Source organism: Lissotriton vulgaris, chromosome 5 (genome assembly GCF_964263255.1).
Source record: "Lissotriton vulgaris chromosome 5, aLisVul1.2, whole genome shotgun sequence".
NCBI lineage: Eukaryota > Metazoa > Chordata > Amphibia > Caudata > Salamandridae > Lissotriton > Lissotriton vulgaris.
The window spans coordinates 1,062,218,551-1,062,243,161 of NC_141693.1; the positions used below are offsets into that span (position 1 = coordinate 1,062,218,551).

The 24,611-nt window shown below is 47.5% G+C and overlaps 1 protein-coding gene across 4 annotated transcripts in view; it reads right to left on the reverse strand.

Moving 5' to 3' along the window:
- Positions 1-24,611, reverse strand: part of SH3PXD2A (SH3 and PX domains 2A) — an 842,113-nt gene that overhangs the window by 203,255 nt on the left and 614,247 nt on the right. The gene's annotated exons all lie outside the window — the stretch shown is intronic.

Consider the following 24,611-nt stretch of genomic DNA (forward strand, 5'->3'; position numbering starts at 1 on the left):
AGGCGAGGGGCGCGCGGCACCGGGGACTAGTCACAGGGTTTCATGGTGGGCTCCCACGTGACTGCCACCGTCCCGAGCCAAGAAGTGCATGCGTGACACAACCCCCGGCCGGCCCAAAGAGACAGTGCAGAGTTGCCCCCTCTGAGGTAGAACTCCTTCTCCTCTCCTCGGGGCTCGCGCTGGAACTCAAAGGGGTCTGTGCGGGCCAATCGCAGGCGCCCGCTCGCCAGCCCTTAAATAGAAACACATGAGGAGCGCGCGCGGGGAGGGGCGAGGAGGAGAGGGAGGCAGGGATGGAGAAGAGTGCTGGGAGCTAGGGGAGAGTGTTTACTTGAAGCAGAAAGACAGAAAAAGTCCCCTTGCCAGATTTTTACTAATACAGCATTAGACTCTTCCAAGAGCCTGGTGTTCCCCCTAAAGATCGGTTTCTGAAAATGTGAAAGGAAAAGAAAGCGCACACAGGCCAGGCCAAGCCCAGCGTTTCCAGCTGCCACCCCCAGCTGGTCATTCCGGTCATTCTCCGCAGCGGCAGTTTGCACTCGGGCTGCATGTGGCGCGCGCCCTGTCACAGACGGAGCCAACTGTCGCGTGCCGAGGCCTCCAGGCTACCTTTCACTATCACTCTGTGCACGAAGGGGCGGGGCTTCACAGAACAATGCCCTGAGTGCGCGGCCAGTCATTCATGCTGCAATGAAGAGTATTATCACACCACCACCGTGGCCAGCACAGAAACGTGCGTCCCACACAGAGCAGCGTTGCACTCTATAACAAGCTCCGCACAAGCACATACACCCCCCATCACACTCTGAACTCACAAGTCCCGTGACTCCTTGGCGAGGAGCTGGCACGGGGTTGTTATGATTCTGTTGTGGTGACAGGGAGATGTATTTGTCTCAGTTTTGTCTAAGGACCTAACAAAGTGTTTGATTCGGATTGTCCTTGCAGGGACTGGTCTTAAGACACATTTTCTAGGATTCGAATCAACCAGGAGCTTAGTTTTAATTGATGCAGCAGGTGCAGTGGCACCGAGGCTCATTCACTTGGACTACTGCTATCGTTTACAATCCAAACAGAAGCTAGGTGTGGGTAGGGGTATTTTCTGCTTTGCACTAGGGCTCCTGACACACTGGTTACACTATTGGGACTAACTGTCCTAAAATCAAATCTTGGTTTCCCATTCCAAAAAGATATTATCCTGGGCAAGCTACTCAACCTTCGGGTCCCACTTATGTTTGTCGTGGTCTGAATTCAAACATACACTTTGCTCTCCTGCTGTACCCTTATGCACCGACATTTGCACTTTTGCCTGATATGCAAAAAAGCTATTTACTGAATGAAGTGAAAATTGAATTTTGCAACGATTAACAGGTTCAAAGGTATTGATTACACAGAAGCCTCTCTATAGAAATGTTGGCGACAAACTTTTGCATCAGTACCAAACTGCGTAATTTGGACCCAGGAGTTCTTCGAAACCGCATATATTCTGATTTTAGCACTCTATAACCAACTATAATTTACAAAAGAAGCAGGAACATAAAACTGGCCAGATTACAGATTATGGCAAGAGGAAAAAAAATTAAACCGACAGACATTGATTGTTTTGAGACGTTACCATATATGTTCCTTTAAAACATACATCATGCATTGGCAGAATAAAGTGAAAAGGACGGAGTTCAGTTTGCGGGTATTAGGCAAAAACTAAGTTGACATTCTAGCCAGGTCAATAAACACTCAGACGTGACCTCACACCGGGCTTGACACACAAAATCAAAAGTCACCAGGTTTTTTGTAATCACTTAAACCGCAATTCACAGCACTTTAAACAATATATTTAAAACACTGAATATAGAAGTTAATATTTCCTCAATAAAAGTGTTGGCGCCATATCTTGGCGTTAATATTTGCTAAGGGTTAGAGTGTTTCAAGAAAGAAACACACCAGGTTATGTGTTTACATCCTGGCAGCCCCGCCGGCCTCCATCACCGCTGATGCCTCCTCGGCGGTAGGTTGGCGGTCACTTATTCATCAAACAATCTTCCCACACAACTCGACCTTCGGTTATACACAGAACCAGGCGCACCGCAGCCTCACACATGAACACAGAGATTCCTTTCTACTTACGCTCCACCCCTCCCCATCCTCAGACGAGCCCCGTCGATCACCCGGGAGGAATCCCCGTTCCTTATTTTCTGATCCTTACTTCCACTCTCCCGCACTAGCCTTTATAAAAGGCTCCATTTCAGGCTGGAGTTATCTTTTGTGCAAACTGTGATGCCGGTAAATACTGGCAGCACGGAGTGCGGTATTTGCAAGTGCCAGGTGCACCAATGACGCACCATTCCTAGATAGTGAGGTTGGAACGAGGTATAGGGTACGCTATCAAAGATTGGACCCAGGTCTTAATTTGTAAGTGCCAGGGCCCTCCTCAGAAGGTCACTTTAGCTCGCACCACCGTGCCCCTGCCAGCACTGCCAATAACAATACAAACACAACAACTGATCATCACAGTCCTACACGTGTGACAATTCAGACTATTCCAGCCCCCAAAGTCATACAAATGGTTTGGGCAGCAGGTATTAGTCATTTTTAATGTGTAGTGAATTAATAAACAATTATTGTTCTGCTCAGCTCCCGGTGTTGACAATGAAGAGTTCGTGCCGAGCTGAGCACTGGAAAGCTCCTGCTCAAATTTAGCACTTATTAGGCCCCGACTACCCTATGTTTTGCCACTTTCTGAAAATTTCTACTTGGGCAAATAGCACATTTTTTTCCGGGCTAAATGTGCTCAAGGAAGGAAATATGTGGAGGCTTGCTACCTGCGCACATCTCAACACCACTATTTTTCCATACACTTTAATTTGCACCCAAACTAGAATTTGTAGGGCATTTTTAATGAGGCCTTACAGTCAACCTGCTCCAAACACATACTGAACATAAGAAAAAATTTGGTGCACTGTTGTCTATCCCTTCCAGGAGAGACAGTGCACCCCTGTTAGTGCACCTCGCGCCCTGCTGCACTTATACTATACATAGCTTCAGCCACTTACGTAATTTTTAAAGGATATTTTAACTTTCGAAAGACGAGACGTATGATGACCCATACAAAAAGTCCACACTGCAATCTTCACCCTACTCATTTCAGCCTCCACTCTCAACCTGGTCTTAGCCCCCAACACCCCAATTTTGACCACAGCAAACTGTCCCAGCAACGCTCTCACCCAACTGCAATGGTCGAACCATGGTGAAAGCCTGTTCTCCGAAACAACATCAGCGATGATTGGCCAACAAGCCCACTCAACGTCACTTTCAAAACACTCATCTGTCAAGAACTGGCACTCCTATCACTGTGGAATACTCCAGAGGGCAACTGCACAAGCAGCCAAACTGCACCTCTCTTCTGAAAGAGAGAGGCAGGCTTCCTGATATTATATTGTCACTGGTCGTCATGTGGCCATACTGACGTGCTGGCATCCTACTAAAACGATTTACAAAAGGGGGTGGTGATGAACAGAGTGTCTGAGTTAAACAGACCACTCTTACCCAGTCCAAAGATCAGGGCTTGATCCATCACCGTTATTTATCTCACTGCCCCATCCCAGCTCAGAACCTGGCTATATGCAAATCAGTCTGTCCCTGGCCCAGTGCATCATGGGAACAGGGCAGACTAAACTACCAAGCCAATTCTTCACCAGAAAGGAGACAAGCTACCGGGGACCGGTTTCTGGCATTTCAGCCTTCTTCGGCCCGGCTTGCTTGAATCCTGATGGAGCAGTGAGAAAGGGACTCATGTCTGAGTATACCCTGCCACACCTATAGTGGCCAAAAACGATTTACAAAAGGGGGTGGTGATGAACAGAGTGTCTGAGTTAAACAGACCACTCTTACCCAGTCCAAAGATCAGGGCTTGATACATCACCGTTATTTATCTCACTGCCCCATCCCAGCTCAGAACCTGGCTATATGCAAATCAGTCTGTCCCTGGCCCAGTGCATCATGGGAACAGGGCAGACTAAACTACCAAGCCAATTCTTCACCAGAAAGGAGACAAGCTACCGGGGACCGGTTTCTGGCATTTCAGCCTTCTTCGGCCCGGCTTGCTTGAATCCTGATGGAGCAGTGAGAAAGGGACTCATGTCTGAGTATACCCTGCCACACCTATAGTGGCCAAAAACGATTTACAAAAGGGGGTGGTGATGAACAGAGTGTCTGAGTTAAACAGACCACTCTTACCCAGTCCAAAGATCAGGGCTTGATCCATCACCGTTATTTATCTCACTGCCCCATCCCAGCTCAGAACCTGGCTATATGCAAATCAGTCTGTCCCTGGCCCAGTGCATCATGGGAACAGGGCAGACTAAACTACCAAGCCAATTCTTCACCAGAAAGGAGACAAGCTACCGGGGACCGGTTTCTGGCATTTCAGCCTTCTTCGGCCCGGCTTGCTTGAATCCTGATGGAGCAGTGAGAAAGGGACTCATGTCTGAGTATACCCTGCCACACCTATAGTGTCCCTCACCACCCCTTGTTGTAAATATTTTTGTCCACCCTATGCGTGGAAGGGTATTCTCAGATGGGAGACCCTTGCTCATTGCACCATCAGGATTCAAGCAAACCGGGCCGAAGACGGCTGTAATGCCAGAAACCGGTCCCCGGGAGCTTGTTTCCTTCCCAGTGTAAGAATTGGCTTTTGTAGTTTGGTTTGCCCTGTTCCCATCATGCACTGGGACAGGAACAGACTAATTTGCATACAGCCAGGTTCTGAAACTGGGATGGTGCAGTGAGCTAAAAAACGGTGTTGGATCTAGCCCTGATCTCTTGACTGGGTGAGAGCTTTCTGCTTAATTCAGAGACTCTGTCCCTCACCACCCCTTGTTGTAAATATTTTTGTCCACCCTATGAGTGGAAGGGTATTCTCAGATGTGAGACCCTTGCTCATTGCACCATCAGGATTCAAGCAAACCGGGCCGAAGACGGCTGTAATGCCAGAAACCGGTCCCCGGGAGCTTGTTTCCTTCCCAGTGTAAGAATTGGCTTTTGTAGTTTGGTTTGCCCTGTTCCCATCATGCACTGGGACAGGAACAGACTAATTTGCATACAGCCAGGTTCTGAAACTGGGATGGTGCAGTGAGCTAAAAAAACGGTGTTGGATCTAGCCCTGATCTCTTGACTGGGTGAGAGCTTTCTGCTTAATTCAGAGACTCTGTCCCTCACCACCCCTTGTTGTAAATATGGCATCCTACTAAAGGATACGGGTTTGTTCCTCTTGGCAGCGGCTTGCTGTGTTCAATAAAAGGCTCCCAACAATGTATCCGTAAATGTGGCTGTCAGTGGGAAGGGAAGGGTATGAGTGTTTGCACAAGTTTAGGGCCAATTGCAAGCAAAGTGCTAAATAAGAGCGTTAAAAAAACAAGCATTGGAAATGCAATAGGTCTCGCATTAGAAAAGTAGGAGCTATTGGTCTTGTAAATGATTTTTTTTTTGTGTGTAGTTTTTCCAAATAGCTACATTGATAGATTTGTCATTTACAATGCCAATAGTTTAAATTTTTGTGAATGTGACACCTATAGCATTTGGAATGCCACCTGTATTGACGTGACTTTGATGGCAGCTTTTGTTGTTATGCCACATTTCTAGAGAGCAGGAGAGTGCAGCAGGGGATAGAAGCACAGCCCTGCAAGCTGAGCGTCCTCCCATTGCACACCCATCTGTGGCTTGAGTGGTGTGAGGGTGAGGGGTGTGAGAGTGAGGGGTGTGAGCGTGAGGGTTGTGAGCGTGAGGGTTGTGAGCGTGAGGGAGTGTGAGGGGGTGTGAGTGTGTGTGATGGTGAAGTTGAGTGAGTGTTTGTGAGGCTGAGTGTGTGTGACGGTGTGTGTTGGTGAGGGTGTGTGAGGGTGAGTGATGGTGTTTGATGTTGATTGAGGGAGTGTGAGTGTGTAGGTGTGTGACGGGGTGAGGGTGTGTGAGGGTGATGTAGGAGAGTAGGGTCTGCAATCCTATGATCACCCAGATTTTTTGCTTTTGTTTCACTGGTTTACGACTTTCTCTGGCTGTGGGCCTGCCAATCAGACCCACAGCCTGGCTGTTCTCTTTCTAAATTACAACATGTACCCTAGGTGCATTTACCAATTGGTACTGGGCCACCTTATCAGACCCTGTAACTCAGGGCATAGGTGTACCCAGGGCCGCCAGGGGCTGCAGCATGTATTATGCCACCCCTGGCTGGCCTCCTAAATTTGACACAACTGGCTGCATGACAGCTGGGGCGAAGTCGTGTAATCACCCTTTGCTTTAGATATAGTAGCTCTATATCTAACCATACAATGGACACCCGAGTCCCTATCAGTCACTCCTATGGCAGGCCTTGACAATCCTGAAGGCAGAGTGCATGGGCTCGCGTGAACTGTGTTCTGGCCCGAGCCGAGCCGGTTGCAGCTTGCGGAGAAAAGATCCAATGGCTGTTCCATGATAACGCGTGCCACATCGGTAACTTCGGTGTTGCGTTATCAAGACATGTCGAGTAAGGTGTCATACGAATCGGGATGCTGCCCTCTCACCAACTCTGGCGACGAGGTTAGCATTCCGCCCTTCTAGAGGGACACGACATGTACGTAACTGTGAACCCCGGTTAAAGTTAACGAAAGCCTCAGCTCCACAAAATGGACGCTGCCACCACAGACACGAGTCTGACCTCCTGCTGCTGGGAGTCCTTCCAGCGAGGAGCACTTGGACAAAGGGTTTCCTGTCGAGGGCGGTGTTCGCACCGTCCCAGACAGGGTTTGTGTATTCTGGGTAGGTAGGGCTTTTGCGAGAAGGTGACTGCGGAGTGGCACCCCGGTGCTCACTACGCATCTGCCGGTTAGAACCAGTTCCAGGGGCGACAGCCCTGGCCTGGGGAAAGTCCGGCAGGGGAGAGGGGTGTAACTACCCCCCTTCCTGGTCCCACCCTTAGGGCAGGACCTAGTCATGTACCCACCCCTTTCTTTAGGATAAAGGCCGGAGCGGGGACCCTTCCAAATTAGATCATCTTTGAATCAAGAATACTTTCTACGAAAGGACTTCAAGACTCTTCTCAAGATTTCTCCCTTGTGGCTAAGGAGTAGTCACCCTGCATCAGCAGGCACCACCTAAGAACTCTGCGGTTTGCTGTAAGTCCTTCCTCAAGGAATCCGACGGCCCAGCTCGACGAGAACCGGCTTCCCTGGCACCTCTGACCTCTACCCACGTCATCAGCTCAGCTGTGATCTGTGGGTGCGACGAGACCTCGAGGGACCGGCCATCATCAGAACCTGCACGCTCTTAAAACCAGCACGACCATCGAGGTAACTCTCTGGTGAGTGCTCTGGGGTCCGAGAAGCCCCGACCCTGAGCCGCTCCAGCACCGAAGTGCAGTCTCCCAGCATCTCCACGATCTGCGTGGGGCCCTTCTGCTCGCTGCTCAGCACGTTGTCTGGTCACTAGCCGCTGGCTTGTGTCCTTCTGTGACGACATCCGAGAATCATCACTGCCGGTCTGGTTGCTCCAGACTGGCCCTTGCTTCCATCTTTTCGAGAAGCACCCCGGACCCTCCTGGTCCACTCAAGACGCCGACAGCGACATCCGTCGTGGGACAGCTCGCACCTCCACCGTGGTCGCCGACAACGCCTCCTGGTCCGTGAGACTGCAGAGCCTAGCGTCGCCCACTCACCTGGTCGAGGTGACGGCCAACCGGTGCCTTCCTGGTACCCTCTGACTACTGGCTAGTAGTACGAACTTGGTCCCCTCTGCTTTCAGGTTTCCTCAATCTCCGATCCAGGCTTGGATCTCTACGAACTATTCAGCACTGGTCGCCGGCCAGCAACTCCTTTTCTTCCGGCTCCTGGCTCGTCAGCGAAGACCCCGACGCCTGTAAGACTTGTGCAGCCGCAGCCCTCGTGGCTAGGTAACTCGGCATTCCCGTGCCTGCATAGCCTCCTTACTCTAGGGTCCCGAGTCCCTCGCTTCCGACTTGCCTTAACCTTTCCGTGTCCTCGGACACTTGTTTTAACTGTGCACTTAAAGTATTTGCTAAAGAGATTTGGTTTGTGCTAAGTACCCTGTCCTCATAAAGAGTACAGGGCTGTTGTGATTCTTAATAAATATACTGTTTATTTTCATAACACTTGTGTGGTGTCCTTTCACTGGGTGTTCAAGGGGTACATGTGTGGTAAACAGCTGGCTTAACACGCCCTCTCGAGTCTTTAGCCTTAGACTGCTCGTATCCACGCTACTAGGATAGCTGGTCTATAGGTTGACTTACAACCAAACACCATAAGGGTCGTTGGAACGATACATAGCGGTCGCTAGAATAGCGAACGTTGCATATCGGGCCAACTTCTCACAGGTGAGTTAGGGAGTGTGATTGTGTGTGAGTGGGTGAGTCTGAGAGTTAGGTGTTGTGATGTTGATTGAGTGTGAATGAGGGTGAGGGGATGATGGTAAGGGTGTGTGAGGGTGAGGCGTGTTGATTGTGACAAGTTGCAAGGCTGAGGGTGGGTGAGTGTGTGGGAGGGTGTTTGATGGTGAGGGTGTGAGGTGTATTGAGTGTGAGAGTGTTGTGAGGCGTGTGAGGGTGTGAGGGGAGTGAGCGTGTGTGAGAGGAGTGAGCGTGTGTGAGGGTGATGGGGTGTGAGGGTGATGGGGTGTGAGGGTGATGGGGTGTGAGGGTGAGGGGGTGTGAGTGTGGGTGAGGGTGAGTGAGGTTGTTTGTGGCTGAGAGTGTGTGAGGTGTAGTGAGTGTGAGAGTGTTGTGATGGGTGTGAGGGGAGCGTGGGTGTGTGAGTGTAAGGTGTTTGAGGGTGAGGGGGTGTGTGTGTGAGTGTGAGGGTGAGTGAGGGGGTGTGAGGCTTCGGGTGTGTGACGGTGTGTGAGTGTGTGTGAGGGTGAGTGAGGGTGCAAGAGGTGTTGTTAGGCAGATGGTGTGTGACGGTGTGTGAGGGTGAGGGTGTGTGAGGGTGAGTGTGAGTCATTGTGAGTGAGTGTGAGTGAGGGGGTGAGAGGGTGTGGTTGTGTGACGTTGTGTGAGTGTGAGTGTGTCTGAGGGTGAGTGAGGGAGTGTGAGGTTGTGTGAGTGGGTGACGGTGGGAGTGAGGGTGTGTGAGGGTGAGGGTGTGTGGGTGACTGAGGGTGTGTGAGGGTGACAGAATGAGTGTAAGGGTGTGTGAGTCTGAGGGGGTTGATGTTGAGAGAGGGTGAGTGGGGTGAGTCTGTGAGGGTGAGGGTGTGCGGTGTAGTGAGTGTGAGAGTGTTGTGAGGGGTGTGAGGTTGTGAGTGTAGCGAGGATGTGTGAGGGGGTGTGAGGGTGAGGGAGTGTGAGTGTGGGTGAGGGTGAGTGAGGTGGTGTGAGGATGAGGTTGTGTGACGGTGTGTGAGGGGGAGTGTGTGTGTTTGATGGTGAATGATTGAGTGTGAGTGTGTGGGTGTGTGATGGTGTGAGGGTGAGGGTGTGCGAGGGTGAGTTACGGAGTGTGAGGGTGTGTGAGTGGGTGAGTTTGAGAGTTAGGGTGTTTGAGGGTGACTGAGGGTGAATGTGGTTGAGGGGAGCAGGGTAAGGGTGTGTGAGGGTGAGGGGTGTTGATGTTGAGATTTTGCAAGGCTGAGGGTGGGTGAGTGTGTGTGAGGGTGTTTGAGGGTGAGTGTGTGAGGTGTAGTGAGTGTGAGAGTGTTGTGAGGGGTGTGAGGTTGTGAGGGGTGTGAGGTTGTGAGGGGAGTGAGGGTGTGTGAGGGGGAGGGGGTGTGAGTGTGGGTGAGGGTGAGCGAGGGAGTGTGAGTGTGTGTGAGTGGTTGAGGGTGAGAGTTAGGGTGTGTGAGGGTGATGGTGTGAGGGTGATTGAGGGTGGGTGAGGGGATGAGGGTAAGGGTGTGTGAGGCTGAGGGGTGTTGATGGTGATAGAGTGTGAGGGGGTGAGTGTGTGAGGGTGAGGCTGTCCGGTGTAGTGAGTGTGAGATTATTGTGAGGGGTGTGAGTTTTTGAGGGGAGCGAGGGTGTGTGAGTGTGTGTGAGTGTGAGGGGGTGTGAGTGTGTGTGAGGGTGAGTGAGTGGGTGTGAGGCTGAAGGTGTGTGATGGTGTGCGAGGGTGATGTTGTGTGAGGGTGATTGAGGGTGTGTGAAAGTGTGAGAGTTTTGGGGTGTGAGGGTGATGTTATGAGTGTGTGTATGTTAATAATATATATATATTTTTTATTATATGTGTCGTGTAAAAAAATGTGATAGAGCTTCCCTTTGTAATTGTCCTGCCTTATGTGTATTTTTTCATGTAATGTAACTGTGTGTGTGTTTTAATTAATGTGTGGTGTTATGTGTGTTTTTGGTGTCTGTGGAGTCCCGCATTAATTTTCAAAATGGCCGACGCAATGTGTCACCTTGACGTTCCCTACATTAGCGTTCTAGTTTTTTTTTGTGTTGTGAGTGTTTACGTTTCCTTGACGTTTATTTGTAGCCAATCGGGGCGCGACGTTTTTGACGTTGCGTTCCGATTTGCTTACGTCAACGGTGGAATTCCCCAGAAGATCGAGAATGTTGGTGCGCGGAAGGCGTGTTCTTGTTCTTGTGCTGTTGCTGCGTCGTTTGACAGGTAAGAATTTATTCCAAAGTGTTTTTTTATGTAATGTAGTATCTATAGTATGTTTAACTTAACGAATGAATAGGAGTGTATTTTTATAACTGTTGACATTGTTTGTTTTCGTTCGTAATATTTGTAAATGTTTATTATGTAATGTAAATTAAAGTCTTGTTTTTAATCGTCGATATGTAATGTATATGTTTTCTAAAACTGTAATGTAATGTATTTTTAGCTGGTGTTTGTTATTTGACGTACAAGAGCTGTTGTTTGAACTTTGAAGTGCTATTTAGTTTCTATTATATTTATGTATGTTGTGTTTGCATTGTTTTTTTCCTGTGATGCTGAAGTAACCGGATTATATGTTATTGAGCTAATCGATGTATTAAAGGAAACTTTTTGTATTTGCTGAATTTATTTTCGCTATCAATGTATTAAGAGGATGCACAGTGATGTAATGTGTGTATTTTATGCGTTTTGTGAAAGAAATGTTTTATTTTCTAATCCCTGTTTGCATATTTGTGTATTAATAGCTGCACTCTCCTTGCGTTGCTTTAAGTTTGCTTTTGGAATAGCTGCAAGTGTGTAATCCGCGTTTTACGTAAATATCAAATAGTTGCTTAACGCTATTTATGTGTACAGTTGGAGGCTGGAGTTGTATTTGGAGGGTAGAGTTGTAGAGTGGTATTGTAGTTATAGGGTGTAGTTGGAGGCTGGACTTTGACAGTGTGAGGGTGAGTGCATGTGAGCATTTTGGAGTTTGCCACAGTATGTGTGACTTTGTAGTAGTGTATGCAGTCTATTTTCTTTCCCAAACGTGTTTTGTGTTTTTTAGCTTTGTATGTGTTAGATCAGAATGTGTATGTGAACTATCTTTGATGTATGCAACAGTGAGAATAAGGGTGTTGCTTCCAATTTATGGGCATAAGGGGAGACGTCTTTGGATGTTTTTGTATTTTCTGTACTTCCCTAGATGTTTGTGAACAGCTGCGTGGGCAAGGGGCGTTGTTCTCCTTGTCTTGTTGCCGCGTCGTTTGACAGGTAAGTTTATTTTTTAATACTCAATACATGAATATGGGAGCGAAATCTCTATTGTATAGATGTTGTTGTTAATTTGTGATCTATATAGATAGTTAGATAGGTATATTGAGGGCGATAGCTAACAACACATGCAGCATCACTTTCCAGCAGCCTAGCAACACTTACCAACACAGCCGCATTAATTATTAAACAATAGTATCATTGTGGTGTTGTTCTTTTGTCCATGTGGTGATGCAGAGTGGTGTTGTGGTGGTGCTGAGTACTGTTGTATTTTGGAGTGTTGGTGTGGTGCTGTGTAGTGTTAATGTGGTGTTTGCGAGTGATGATGTGGTCCTTGAGAGTGATGTTGTGGTGTTATTGGGTGTTGTTCTGGTGTTGCTGAGCGATGTTGTAGTGTTGCAGTGTGACAATGTTAATGTGCTGAGTGTTGTTGTGTAGGTGCATTGTGTTAATGTGTTGTTGCTGAGTGATAATGTTGTGTTGATTCGTGGTGTTGGGGTGGTGGTTAGTAGTGCTGTTGTGTTGTTGAGTTGTGCTCTTTTGATGCTGTTTGATGCTGTTTTGGTGTACGGTGTTCCTGTGGTTGTGCACTTAGCACCACCAAAACACTTCGTGCAACAGCAGCATGAGTCAGAGCAACACCAGAGTCTCGTGCTTTTGTGATTACGCACTTTGTTTGCGTTTTTTATTTTTTCTGGCATTGTTTAATGGTTTATTTTCCCTTACTTTAGTAAGTGCTTTATGTTGTGAATTTGTTTCCTTTAGCTCGCTTTGTCCACTTGTAAATTGTTGTATTATTTGCTGTGTATTCAGATGTTTGCCTATTTTGTGTGCATTTATGATCTTTGTGAAAGAAATGTTTTATTTTACAATCCCTTTATTCATTTTTGTGTATTAATTGCTGCACTGTCCTTGCGTTGCATTAAGTTTTAATTTTTGAATAGCTACAAGTGTGTAATCCGATTTTTACGTATTAAAATAAATCTTGCCTAACGTTATTTATGTGTGGAGTTGTAGTTGGAGGGTAGAGTTGTAGGGTGGTATAGTAGTTATAGGGTGTAGTTGGAGGGTGGACTTGGACGGTGTGAGTGTGAAGGTGAGTGGATGTGAGTGTTTGGGTGTTTGAGGGTGTGTGATGGTGTGTGAGAGTGATTGAGGGTGACTGTTTTAGTATGAGTGAGGGTGTGAGTGTTGTGAGTGTGTGTGTGAGGATGAGGGGGTGAGGGTAAATGTTGCCTAACGCTATTTATGTGTGGAGTTGGAGGGTGGAGTTGTAGTTGGAGGGTAGAGTTGTAGTGTGGTATTGTAGTTTTCGGGTGTAGTTGGAGGGTGGACTTGGACGGTGTGAGTGTGAGGGTGAGTGGATGTGAGTGTCTGGGGTTTGAGGTTGTGAGTGAGGCTGAGCGTGTGTTGGTGAGTAATGGTGTGTGAGGGTATGAGTGTGATTGAGGGTGTGAGAGTGTGAGGGTGTGATGTAGGGTGAGGATGAGTGAGGGTGTGTGAGGCTGAGGGTGAGGGTGGGTGAGGTGTGAGTGGTTGTGATGATGCCTATAAGTGATCATTTTTTCTCCGTGAATATTGTACACTTCAAATGTATTAATTTTGTGAAGCGTTGTTTTAGAAGCTAATCAAGACCTATGTAATGTTGATTGATGCTGTTAACGCTGAATCAAAAAACAAACATCAGTAACGTTTTTTATATAATGCATGTAAAAAGTTATCATTTTTTTGTAAGGTACACATCAATTCGCACTGCAAAAGCTTGGCTTGCATTAACATAGATGCGCAGTGATTTTGTCTGTGTTTGCTCATTAGAGACAATGTTTACCTCCTTTTAAATTTCCGACTACAGATGCGCATCAATTGTGGCAAAGTATAAGTATGAAGCCACCTTTAAAAATTGTATTGTTTTTGTTGTGTAGTTTGAGTGGAATACTTTATTGTACTTATGGAAGAATTGCAATTAGGATGTGAGGTCTCGTGCTCTTGTGATTACGCACTTTCTTTGTTTTGTGGATTCTTTCCACCATTGTTTAATGGTTTATTTATTTCCCCTTACTTTAGTAACTGCTTTATGTTGTGAATTTGTGTCCTTTAGATGTCTTTATCCCCTTTTAAATTGATGTATTACTCGCTGTGTATTCAGATGTTTCCCTTTTTTCTTTGGATTTATTTTTTTCTCGTAAAAAATGTTATATTTAACAATCCTTTTCTGCGTTTTTATGTATTAATTGGTGGACTGTCCTCGCGATGCATTAAGTTTTCATTTTTGAATACCTACAAGTGTGTAATCCGATGTTTTGTTATTGAATTAAATGTTGCCTAATGCTATTTACGTTTGGAGTTGGAGGGTGGATTAGTAGTTGGAGAGTGGATTAGTAGTTGGAGGGTGGAGTAGTAGTTGTAGGGTGGGGTTGTAGGGTGGAGTTGTAGGGTGGAGTTGTAGGGTGGTGTTGTAGGGTTGAGTTGGAGGCTGGACTTGGACGGTGTGAGTGTGAGGGTGAGTGGATGTGAGAGTCAGGGGGTGTGACGGTGTGTGATGGAGTGTAAGGGCGAGTGAGGGTGACTGTGTGAGTATGAGTGAGGGTGTGAGGGTGAGGGGGTGAGGGGGTCTGAAGATGAGGGTAATGGGGTGTGAGTGTGTGTGATGCTAGGTGTGGGTGAGTGAGGGCGAGTGTTGTGAGGGTGTGAGTGTGTGAAGGTGAGTGAGGGTGTGCGAGTTTTAAGGTTGAGTGTGTGACTGTGGGTGAGGGTGTGTGAGGGTGTGTGAGGGTGAGTGGGTGAGGGTGAGTGAGGGTGTGTGAGGGTGAGGGTGTGTGAGGGTGAGGGTGTGTTGGTGAGTGATGGTGTGTGAGGGAATTTGAGGATGAGTGAGGGTGTGTGAGGCTGAGGGTGTGTGAGGCTGAGGGTGAGGGTGGGTGAGAGTGTGAGTGGGTGTGAGTGAGAGTTGTTGTGATGATGGCTATAAGTGTTTATTTTTTCTCCGTGAATATTGTACACTTCAAATGTATTAATGTTGTGAAGCGTTGTTTCTGAAGCTAAGAGACCTATGTAATGTTGATTGATGCTGTTGTTAGCGCTGAATCCAAAAACAAAGACATCAGTATTTTTTTTAATATTATACATGTAAAATGTTTTCATTTTTTTGTAAGGTACACATCAAGCCGCACTGCAAAAGCTTTGCTTGCATTAACATAGATGCGCAGTCATTTTGGAGGGTGGAGTTGTAGGGTGGTGTTGTAGGGTGGATTCGGAGGGTGGACTTGGACGGTGTGAGTGTGAGGGTGAGTGGATGTGAGGGTCAGGGGGTGTGAGGGTGTGTGATGGTGTGTGAGGGTGAGTGAGGGTGACGGTGTGAGTATGAGTGAGGGTTGTGAGGGTGGACTTGGACGGTGTGAGGGTGATTGGATGTGAGGTTCAGGGGATGTGAGGGTGTGTGATGGTGTGTGAGGGTGAGTGAGGGTGACGGTGTGAGTATGAGTGTGGGTGTGAGGGTGATGGTGTGAGGGTGTGTGAAGATGAGGGGGTGAGGGTAATGGGATGTGAGTGTGTGATGATAGGTGTGGGTGAGTGAAGGTGAGAGTTTGAGGGTGAGTGAGGGTGAGTGTTGTGAGGGTGTGAAGGTGAGTGAGGGTGTGCGAGTTTGAAGGTAGAGTGTGTGAGTGTGGGTGAGGGTGTGTGAGGGTGAGGGGGTGTGAGGGTGTGTGAGGGTGAGGGGGTGTTGTTGAGTGATGGTGTGTGATGGTGAGTGGGTGAGGGTGAGGGTGTTGAGGTTGTGCGTGAGGGTGTGTTGGTGAGTGATGGTGTGTGAGGGAGGCTGAGGATGAGTGAGGGCGTGTGAGGGAGAGGGTGGGTGAGGGTGTGAGTGGGTGTGAGTGTGAGTTGTTGTGATGCGCAGTCATATTGGAGGGTGGAGTTGGAGGGTGGAGTTGGAGGGTGGAGTTGGAGGGTGGAGTTGGACGGTGTGATTGTGAGTGGATGTGAGGGTCATGGGGTGTGAGTGTGTGTGATGGTGAGGTTGAGTGAGGTGTTGTGAAGTTGAGTGTGTGTGATGGTGTGTGATGGTGAGGGTGTGTGAGGGTGAGTGAGGGTGTTTGATGTTGAGTGAGGGAGTGTGCGTGTGTGGGGGTGTGATGTTGTGAGGGTGAGGATGTGTGAGGGTGAGTTAGGGAGTGTGAGGGTGTGTGAGTGGGTGAGTCTGAGAGTTAGGGGGTGTGAGGCTGAGTGAGGGTGAATGAGGGTGAGGTGATGAGGGTAAGGGTGTGTGAGGGTGAGGGGTGTTGATGGTGAGAGGTAGCGAGGCTGAGTGTGGCTGAGTGTGTTTGAGGGTGAGGGGTTGAGGTGTAGTGCGTGTTAGGGGGTGTGAGGGTGATGGTGTGTGAGTGTGTGTGAGGGTGAGGGTGAGTGAGGGGGTGTGCGGCTGAGAGTGTGTGAGGTGTAGTGAGTGTGAGAGTGTTGTGAGGGGTGTGAGTGGAGCGAGGGTGGGTGAGGGGGTGGGAGGGTGAGGGCGTGTGAGTGGGTGAGGGTGAGAGTTAGGGTGTTTGAGGGTGAGTGTGTGAGGGTGACTGTGGGTGTGTGAGGGTGAGTGGATGAGGGTAAGGGTGTGTGAGGCTGAGGGGTGTTGATGGTGAGAGGGTGAGGGGGGTGAGTGTGTGAGGGTGAGGGTGTGCAGTATATTGCGTGTGAGAGTCTTGTGAGGGATGTGAGGGTGTGTGGGGAGCGAGGGTGTGTTAGGTGTTTTGAGGGTGAGTGGGTGTGAGTGTGTGTGTGTGAGGGTGTGTGAGCGTGTGTGAAGCTGAGGGTGTGTGACGGTGTGTGAGGGTGTGTGAGCGTGAGTGAGTGTGTTTGATGGTGAGTGAGGGAGTGAGGGAGTGTGTGTGTGTGGGTGTGTTACGGTGTGAGGGTGAGGGTCTGTGAAGGTGAGTTAGGGAGTGTGAGGGTGTGTGAGTGGGTGAGTATGAGAGTTAGGGGGTGTGAGGGTGACTGAGGGTGATTGAGGGTGAGGGGATGAGGGTAGCATATCTGTTTAGATAATTAACAAATAATTACAATGCCAATAGCCAGCGTTGAAATGCTGGTGAGCCCAACAAAATCAAAATACAATGGCAGCACAATATCTGTTTCGTGTGCCTTGATGGGGTGGGGGGCTGAGGGTGCTTTCAATGCGGCTTCCCTTTGCAGGCTCAGTTTGAAGCCCTGGTCTTAAGTATGCAGCCTAGGCACTCGATACAAACGGAGTAGCAGCAGAAAGGAACGGGCTGCAACTTGCAACCAGCATTTGAACGCTGCCGTTCACTACCACACATCTAGATAGTGTATTTTTTGTTTTCAGTACAAGGCTAATTAATGTGTGTTAGTTAATACAAATTATTTTAAGAACATGATGCTTCCAACATGTTTTAGTATTCAATGCGAAGATGTCAAATGCGGGTTTAAGACGAGACACGGCCGTGATACTGCAGGGAGAGAGAGGGGAGGTGCTGGCGGATGGGGAGGGGGGAGGAGAAATGCGAGCCTGGCTGTGTGCAGGGAGAGAGAGGGGAGGTGCTGGCGTCTGGGGAGGGGGAGGAGAATTGCGAGCCTGGCTGTGTCCGGGGAGAGAGAGGGGAGGTGCTGGCGGCTGGGGGCTGGGGAACAGATGTCGAAGGCTGCTGTGTGCAGGGAGAGAGAGGGGAGGTGCTGGCGTCTGGGGAGGGGGAGGAGAATTGCGAGCCTGGCTGTGTCCGGGGAGAGAGAGGGGAGGTGCAGGCACTCGATACAAACGGAGTAGCAGCAGAAAGGAACGGGCTGCAACTTGCAACCAGCATTTGAACGCTGCCATTCACTACCACACATCTAGATAGTGTATTTTTTGTTTTCAGTACAAGGCTAATTAATGTGTGTTAGTTAATACAAATTATTTTAAGAACATGATGCTTCCAACATGTTTTAGTATTCAATGCGAAGATGTCAAATGCGGGTTTAAGACGAGACACGGCCGTGATACTGCAGGGAGAGAGAGGGGAGGTGCTGGCGGATGGGGAGGGGGGAGGAGAAATGCGAGCCTGGCTGTGTGCAGGGAGAGAGAGGGGAGGTGCTGGCGTCTGGGGAGGGGGAGGAGAATTGCGAGCCTGGCTGTGTCCAGGGAAAGAGAGGGGAGGTGCTGGCGGCTGGGGGCTGGGGAGCAGATGTCGAAGGCTGCTGTGTGCAGGGAGAGAGAGGGGAGGTGCTGGCGTCTGGGGAGGGGGAGGAGAATTGCGAGCCTGGCTGTGTCCGGGGAGAGAGAGGGGAGGTGCTGGGGGCTGGGGAACAGATGTCGAAGGCTGCCGAATTTTGTTTAAAAAATAGTCTGTTTCAGTGTGTAAAAAATGAGTTGTGCATGTTTAAGGGTTTAAGACGAGACACGGCCGTGAAACTGCAGGGAGAGAGAGTGGAGGAGGGGAGGGGGAGGAGAAATGCCAGCCTGGCTGTGGAGAAATGCGAGCCTGGCTGTGTGCTGGGAGAGAGAGGGGAGGTGCTGGCGGCTGGGGAGGAGGAGGAGAAATGCGAGCCTGGCTGTGTGCGGGGAGAGAGAGGGGAGGTGCTGGCGGCTGGGGAGGGGGAGGAGAAATGCGAGCCTGGCTGTGTGCTGGGAGAGAGAGGGGAGGTGCTGGCGGCTGGGGAGGGGGAGGAGAAATGCGAGCCTGGCTGTGTGCGGGGAGAGAGAGGGGAGGTGCTGGCAGCTGGAGGTGGGGATTGCCGTGGGAGGGAGCCTTGTCGCTTTCATGTGCACGCGCTTTTAATGTCAATGCGCTTGCGCATTGAGCTTCAATTTGACGGGCACTGCAAGGAATCGCCATGGAATCCCAAGTTGGTTAAAGTCTGTTTAAGCCCCCATAGTCTCGCAAGCTCAATGCGCATGCGCATTGACAGGCGAGACCTAAAAACACAGGGAGTGCTCCAGTGGCAAAATCATTTTTCTGAAGCGCTGACATTGCTTGCAGTTTTCCAGTGAGAGCTATTCTACAAAGGAGTTGTAAATCTTCTTCTTATCTTTCTGGTCACCGTCTGTAGCACATGTCCCTTTCCTCCTGCCTTCTTCAGTTTCCTTAATCTATAGGTAGGGCATACATTACTTCAGTATCCCGCCTCTGTCCAATCATGCAATGTTTTTACCCAAAGCGTTTTACAGTGTTCTGTGCTAATAGATCTTATGCTCTCCTGGCATTTTTTATTGAGCAAGGGCCTTAAGGATGAAGACACAGGGTCAAAATTGGAACAGAAACAGTCTCAGGAAATAACAAAAAACACTGGCCCACATTTGCGAATTGTCACATTTTGCTCGTATTGTCCGGTTAGTAAGGGGAGTAGTCCATGAAGGTAACGGGGTGATGAAGAGGACACACCACGAGCTGGGGGAGGGGTAAAGCATCGCTGAGAACGTGCAGACCACAAGTGAGGGAACAGAGTAAATTAGTTTGAGGATATGGTTCCGAAAACTGGTCCAAACGTGTACTAACAAATTATAATTAAATACAACGTAATAGAGACAGTATAACTGAAACGGGCAAGCTAGTAAGGTATTTCACTTCCATAGAACCCTTATAGCGGTCCATTTGCTGTCAGCAATGACACCTTTCTGTGGGTACATAGAGAGCTCTCGGCTCCTTATAAGGGATCGTATTTTTGCAGACAGCAGAGGCAGCACTGGACCAATCACACCAGCTCTGCACCATGGCACAGATACACATACATACTGCCGCTTGGCTCACCCCTTTTCCAGCTACCCTGTCTGCTGGATAGCCCTCAGCAAGTGTCCTCTTCCAACTACACCAGGCTCGGACTGGCCTATAGGCAGGGCCACTGGAATTATGCGGCAGGAAAGGGCTAAATTATGCGGCAGGATTGAGTAACATGTGGCAAGAAAAGGTAAATTATTCGGCACATTTTGTAATAGCACAACTTCATTAATTCACAATTTTTAAACTTGGTAACACTGGGGGGGGGTGGTTAGCGCCCGTAGCGAATGGCGGCGTAGGCGTTAGCGCTCCGGTCCCACTGAGGGGAACAAGCGGTTCGCGCTCCTTTTTTAACTCGCTGCTGACGGACTTCTGTGGCGGAGACCGGCGGCCATGTAGTAGCTAACTCTGCGGCTCCCAGAGCGTCTCCGTTGCTGTTTTTCTGCCTCTTGAAGCTCCGGCCGCGGCTCTCATGTAGTCGCGGCTGCCATTTTGCTCCCGCGAATTGCCGACGCTGTTCCCCAGGTATGCGCAGCTCTACTTGACAGCTGCTCTTCTGCTCACAGCTTGCTCCCAATGTTTGCTGAGCCATGCTTCCCCTATTACTGACCTGCTTTACTTCTTGACTGTGCCTGCTCTTTCTTGGTGGTGTTCAATGCTGCCTTAAACCTCCTCAGGTTCTAAAGATGGCGGCCATTTTATGAACTGTGCTATTCTACTGGACTTTTTCTTCTACAGCTGCTAGTTTACCCTATTTTCCTTCATACATCAGAGACTCTTTTTTTTCCTTTTTCTTCTCATTTACAGCATTTTCCCCATCAAGTTGCTTTACAGTTCATGGGAATTTTGCGCATTTCCTATTTGACTGCCTTTCTTTTTTATGGCTAGTTTCCATGGGTAAACTTACGCCGAACGGCGTCACTAAACCTCTGCAGCATATTTTCATCAAAAATTCCAAGGTGTTCTCGGCCCTTGCCCAGTTAGAAGTTTCTCAGTCATCTTCTGCCCTTTCGCCACAGTCCTCAATGGAGCAATCTGCGCAGACTGTAGGGAAGGGTACCACCAAAAGGCTGAAAAAGGACCCTCCTTCTCCATCTAATCCTGCCTCTGCCATATCCATGGAACTGTTGCTGGAGGAGATAAGAGAATTGCGTCCTTTTATGGAAGAAACTAACGCCAAACTACAGGTACTAACTGACAATTGGTCCCAAATGGATGCGAGAGTCACGTCTGTAGAGCGCAGCGTCTCTTCTCTTCAGGAGTCGTCATCCAAAGTCTCCCACTTGCACTCACAGGTTGTATCTCTTCAAAAGCAGGTGGAGGAGCTTGAAAATAGAAATAGACGCAACAACCTACGTATTTACGGCCTGGTCGAGGGTTGCGACGGGTCTGACCCCATTGCTTTTTTCAAATCCTTCCTTCCCACCCTCTTGCACTTGCCGGAAGGTACTGTTCTATAACATACAACGGGCCCATAGACTTGGCAGAGCTCCTTCTCCTTCCTCCACTTCTTCGAAACCAAGAGGCGTCATCATGTATTTTCTGGAATACACCGACTTACTAAAGGTTCTTTCAGCAGCTAGAGCCTCTCCTCGTTTAACCTGGTCAGGATCTTCCTTGTTCTTTGCACAGGATTACGCAAGAGCCACAGCGACTCGACGCAAGGCCTTCCTGGATATGAGACCCACTCTTCGCTCCATAAGTGCCAGATATGGTCTCTTCCACCCGTGTTTTTTCAGGGTTACCTACAATAACAAAACGACAACCTACGAGGATCCAGTTCGTCTCCAGAGCTTCCTGAACTCCTGTCAAGCTGCTGATATGGACCTTTCTGGTCCATCCTCCTCTTTCCCTCCATGATTTTTGCATCTTCTCTCTCTTTTGATGGTTGATATTTATTGATGTTCTCCTCTTCATTTACTTTCCGTGTTTGGCAGTTGTGCCTTTTAATCCTATATGTTTCTGTATTCATTCCCTTTTTCCTTCATATATTCCCTTCTTGCCCTACTTTTCTATTTACATGGTTTCTCTTTGGTTTGTCTTTTTTTTTTCAGTGGTTCAGTTTCCTAATGTTATTCTTCTTTATCCACAGGTTACATATCGCGTTCCGTGTTCTCCCCTTGGTTGGGTGGTTCGTTGACCCTTTCGCCCAACCTCCTCTAGTTGGCTCTACCCCCCCTCCTCTTCTTCTCGTTTGATCCTCTTCTTGATTTTGCCCTCTCTTCCTCTCGTAAGTACAGTTTTTCTACTTGTTCATCATGTTTATTTTCCCTTTTGTCCCCCTTTCCCTGGTTCTCGTATTTCTTCCATGTTTAAAGGTGTCTCCTATACTCTACTTCCTTCCCCTTCTTAACTTTCAAGATTTTGTTTCATGCTCTCCTGTTTCTACATGTTTCTTTCTTGCGTCTGCGGCTTTTACTGTTTTATCTCCTAACATTTGCTTTTCTCTTCTTGCATCTTCTTTTTCTTTTCACTCCTGTCTTTTTTCCTTCTCCTTTATACTTCTCTCCTTCTTCCTTTTCCTTCTTTCCTCTCTTTCATGCATTTATGATCAATTCTCTCTCTTTTGCTCACTTTCTCTCATGAGCTCTTCTTCTTACGTTGCTACTGCTCTTCTTTTTCTTCTATTTTATGTATTATGTCATTGAAAATAATTACATGGAATGTTAAGGGCATTAATTCTCTGATTAAGAGGCAAAGAATCTTAACCCATCTAGCCAGATTAAACGTAGATGTTGCATTTTTACAAGAAACTCATTTATCTGATGTAGAATCGGCTAAACTCAAAAGAGGATGGGTGGGTGAGGCTTATTACTCCCAAGGTGACGATAAACGAAATGGGGTAGCTATTCTGTGTCGTAAAACCCTTACCCATTCCCTAATTGCTCAGGAATCAGATGCTAAAGGTCGATGGGTATATGTTAAACTGTCTTTAAAGGGTGTTCCAATTTCCCTTCTTAATGTCTATGCTCCCACTGGTGGTGATCCTGCTTTTTGGCATGACTTTTCTCACCTTATCACCAGATTTGCTGATGACAATTTCATCTTAGCTGGTGATTGCAACCAACCCCTGCATCCTTTCCTTGACCGGAATTCCAAGACTCCCTATGTTCCAAATAAATCTCACAAACTCTTTATTCAAGCTATATCTCAGCACAAGCTTATTGACGCATGACGACAACGAGAGAATTTACTTTTTACTCCCCTTGTCACCATTCCCAGTCCCGGACTGATTATATTTTTGTTACTCACAATATTGCCCAAACTCTTACTAATGTGGACATTGATCCTATTTTACTTTCGGATCATGCTCCTACCGTAGCTCATATTGACATACTTCCTAAACCTGTTGGACCTAAGAGATGGCGTTTTAATAACGCCCTTTTACTAGATCCCAAATTCACTGCTTCCTTTATTGAATTTTTTAATGAATTTTTTTTGTTTAATGATACCTCCTCTATCCCCAAACACTATCTGGGATGCCTTCAAGGCTTCGGCAAGAGATTTCATAATTGGATATGTTGCAAAGAAACTGAAAATTGCCCGCAAATTTACAGGAGATCTCCTTCAAGACATCAAGTAATTGGAACACGCCTATTTTACCTCTCATTCACAAGACAGTTTAACAGCCCTTGGTAATGCCAAAATGAAGTTCAACAAAAAATCTACAGAGGATGCTTCTTTATATGTATTGAAATCCAGTGCAAAATTTTATGGTGTTAGAAATAAAGCTGGGAAAATCTTAGCTAAATATTTGAAAATCATACACAACAAATTGAATATTGAGTCTATTTATGATACTCAATCTAATCTTCAACATGAAGATGCAGACATCCTCACCACATTCTCTTCTTTCTACAAATCCTTGTACTCATCTGAAACCCAACCCTCCACCCATTCTTTGGATCATTTCTTTTCTACCATACATAAACCCGACCATTTCCCTCTTGATCTTTCCTCCTTAGAACTAGATATTTCTCAACACAAATTACTTCTAGCACTCCAGACTCTCAAAAAAGACAAAGCTCCTGGACCAGATGGTCTTACTGTTGAATTCTTTCTCCATTTTTCAAAACTCCTTATTCCAAGATTACACTCTCTCCTAGACTCATTTCTTGCCTTAGGTGCTTCCTCAGGTTCTTTCTCTGACGCCCATATTTGCCTCATACCCAAGGAGGGGAAAGACGCTCAATATTGTAAAAATTATAGGCCCATTTCCTTGGTTAATATCGACTACAAGTTATTTGCTAAATCACTTGAAGCGCGTCTTGATCTTTTACTTCCAGACCTCTTAGGTGAGGAGCAATCAGGTTTCGTCAAGGGCCGATTCATCACAGATAGCACTAGACTTCTCTTTAATGTTTGATCAAAATCCCATAAATTACCTACTGCCCTAGCAGCAATTGCCCTAGATGCTGAGAAATCTTTTGATAGGGTTGAGTGGACCTATCTATTTCACACCATTAAATGGTTTGGTTTTGTCCCCAAATTTATCTCTTTGATTTCTTTATTGTATTCCAATCCCCGTGCGGCAGTCTGCGCTAATGGCCTGGTCTCTTCCTTTTTTGATTTAGGGAGAGGAGTGCGCCAAGGTTGTCCCCTGTCCCCTTTTCTTTTTAATCTAGCTCTAGAACCTTTTCTGTCCAAACTTCGACAAAACCCTAACATCCATGGCTTTTCTGCCTTAGGTTCCCAAATTAAGCTTGCTGCTTATGCGGACGATATTTTACTTTTTATCTCTAACCCCATTGAATCTATTCCTGCTTTCCTTGCCGAAGTCAGAGACTATTCTCAGATATCTGGCTACAAGCTCAATAATGACAAATGTGAGATTTTGCCCTTGATGAAGTTCACATTTAAGCCTGATTTTCATACTTCCAACTTCACATGGAGTTCCTCACACATTAAATACCTTGGCCTACATATCACCCCTTCTATTTCAGATACGGTCTCCCTTTGTTTAAATAAATGCATTCAAAAACTGTTGGACTTAACATCTAGATGGCATCCCCTTTACTTGTTATGGTGGGGCCGTCTTGATACAATTAAAATGATGCTATCTCCTATAGTCCTCTATATTATTTCTAATATTCCTGTCTCCATCCCCTCTAAATTTTTCAGGAGAATTAACTCAATTTTGACATCTTTCCTCTGGAGCAACAAAAAATCTAGAATGTCCCTTGCTAGGCTTATACGTCCCAAATCAGAAGGTGGAGTTAATTTCCCAGACTTCCCAGTTTATCATAAGGTGTTTTTATTACGACAGGCTTCCCTCTGGTTGCAGGACCCAACTTCCCCT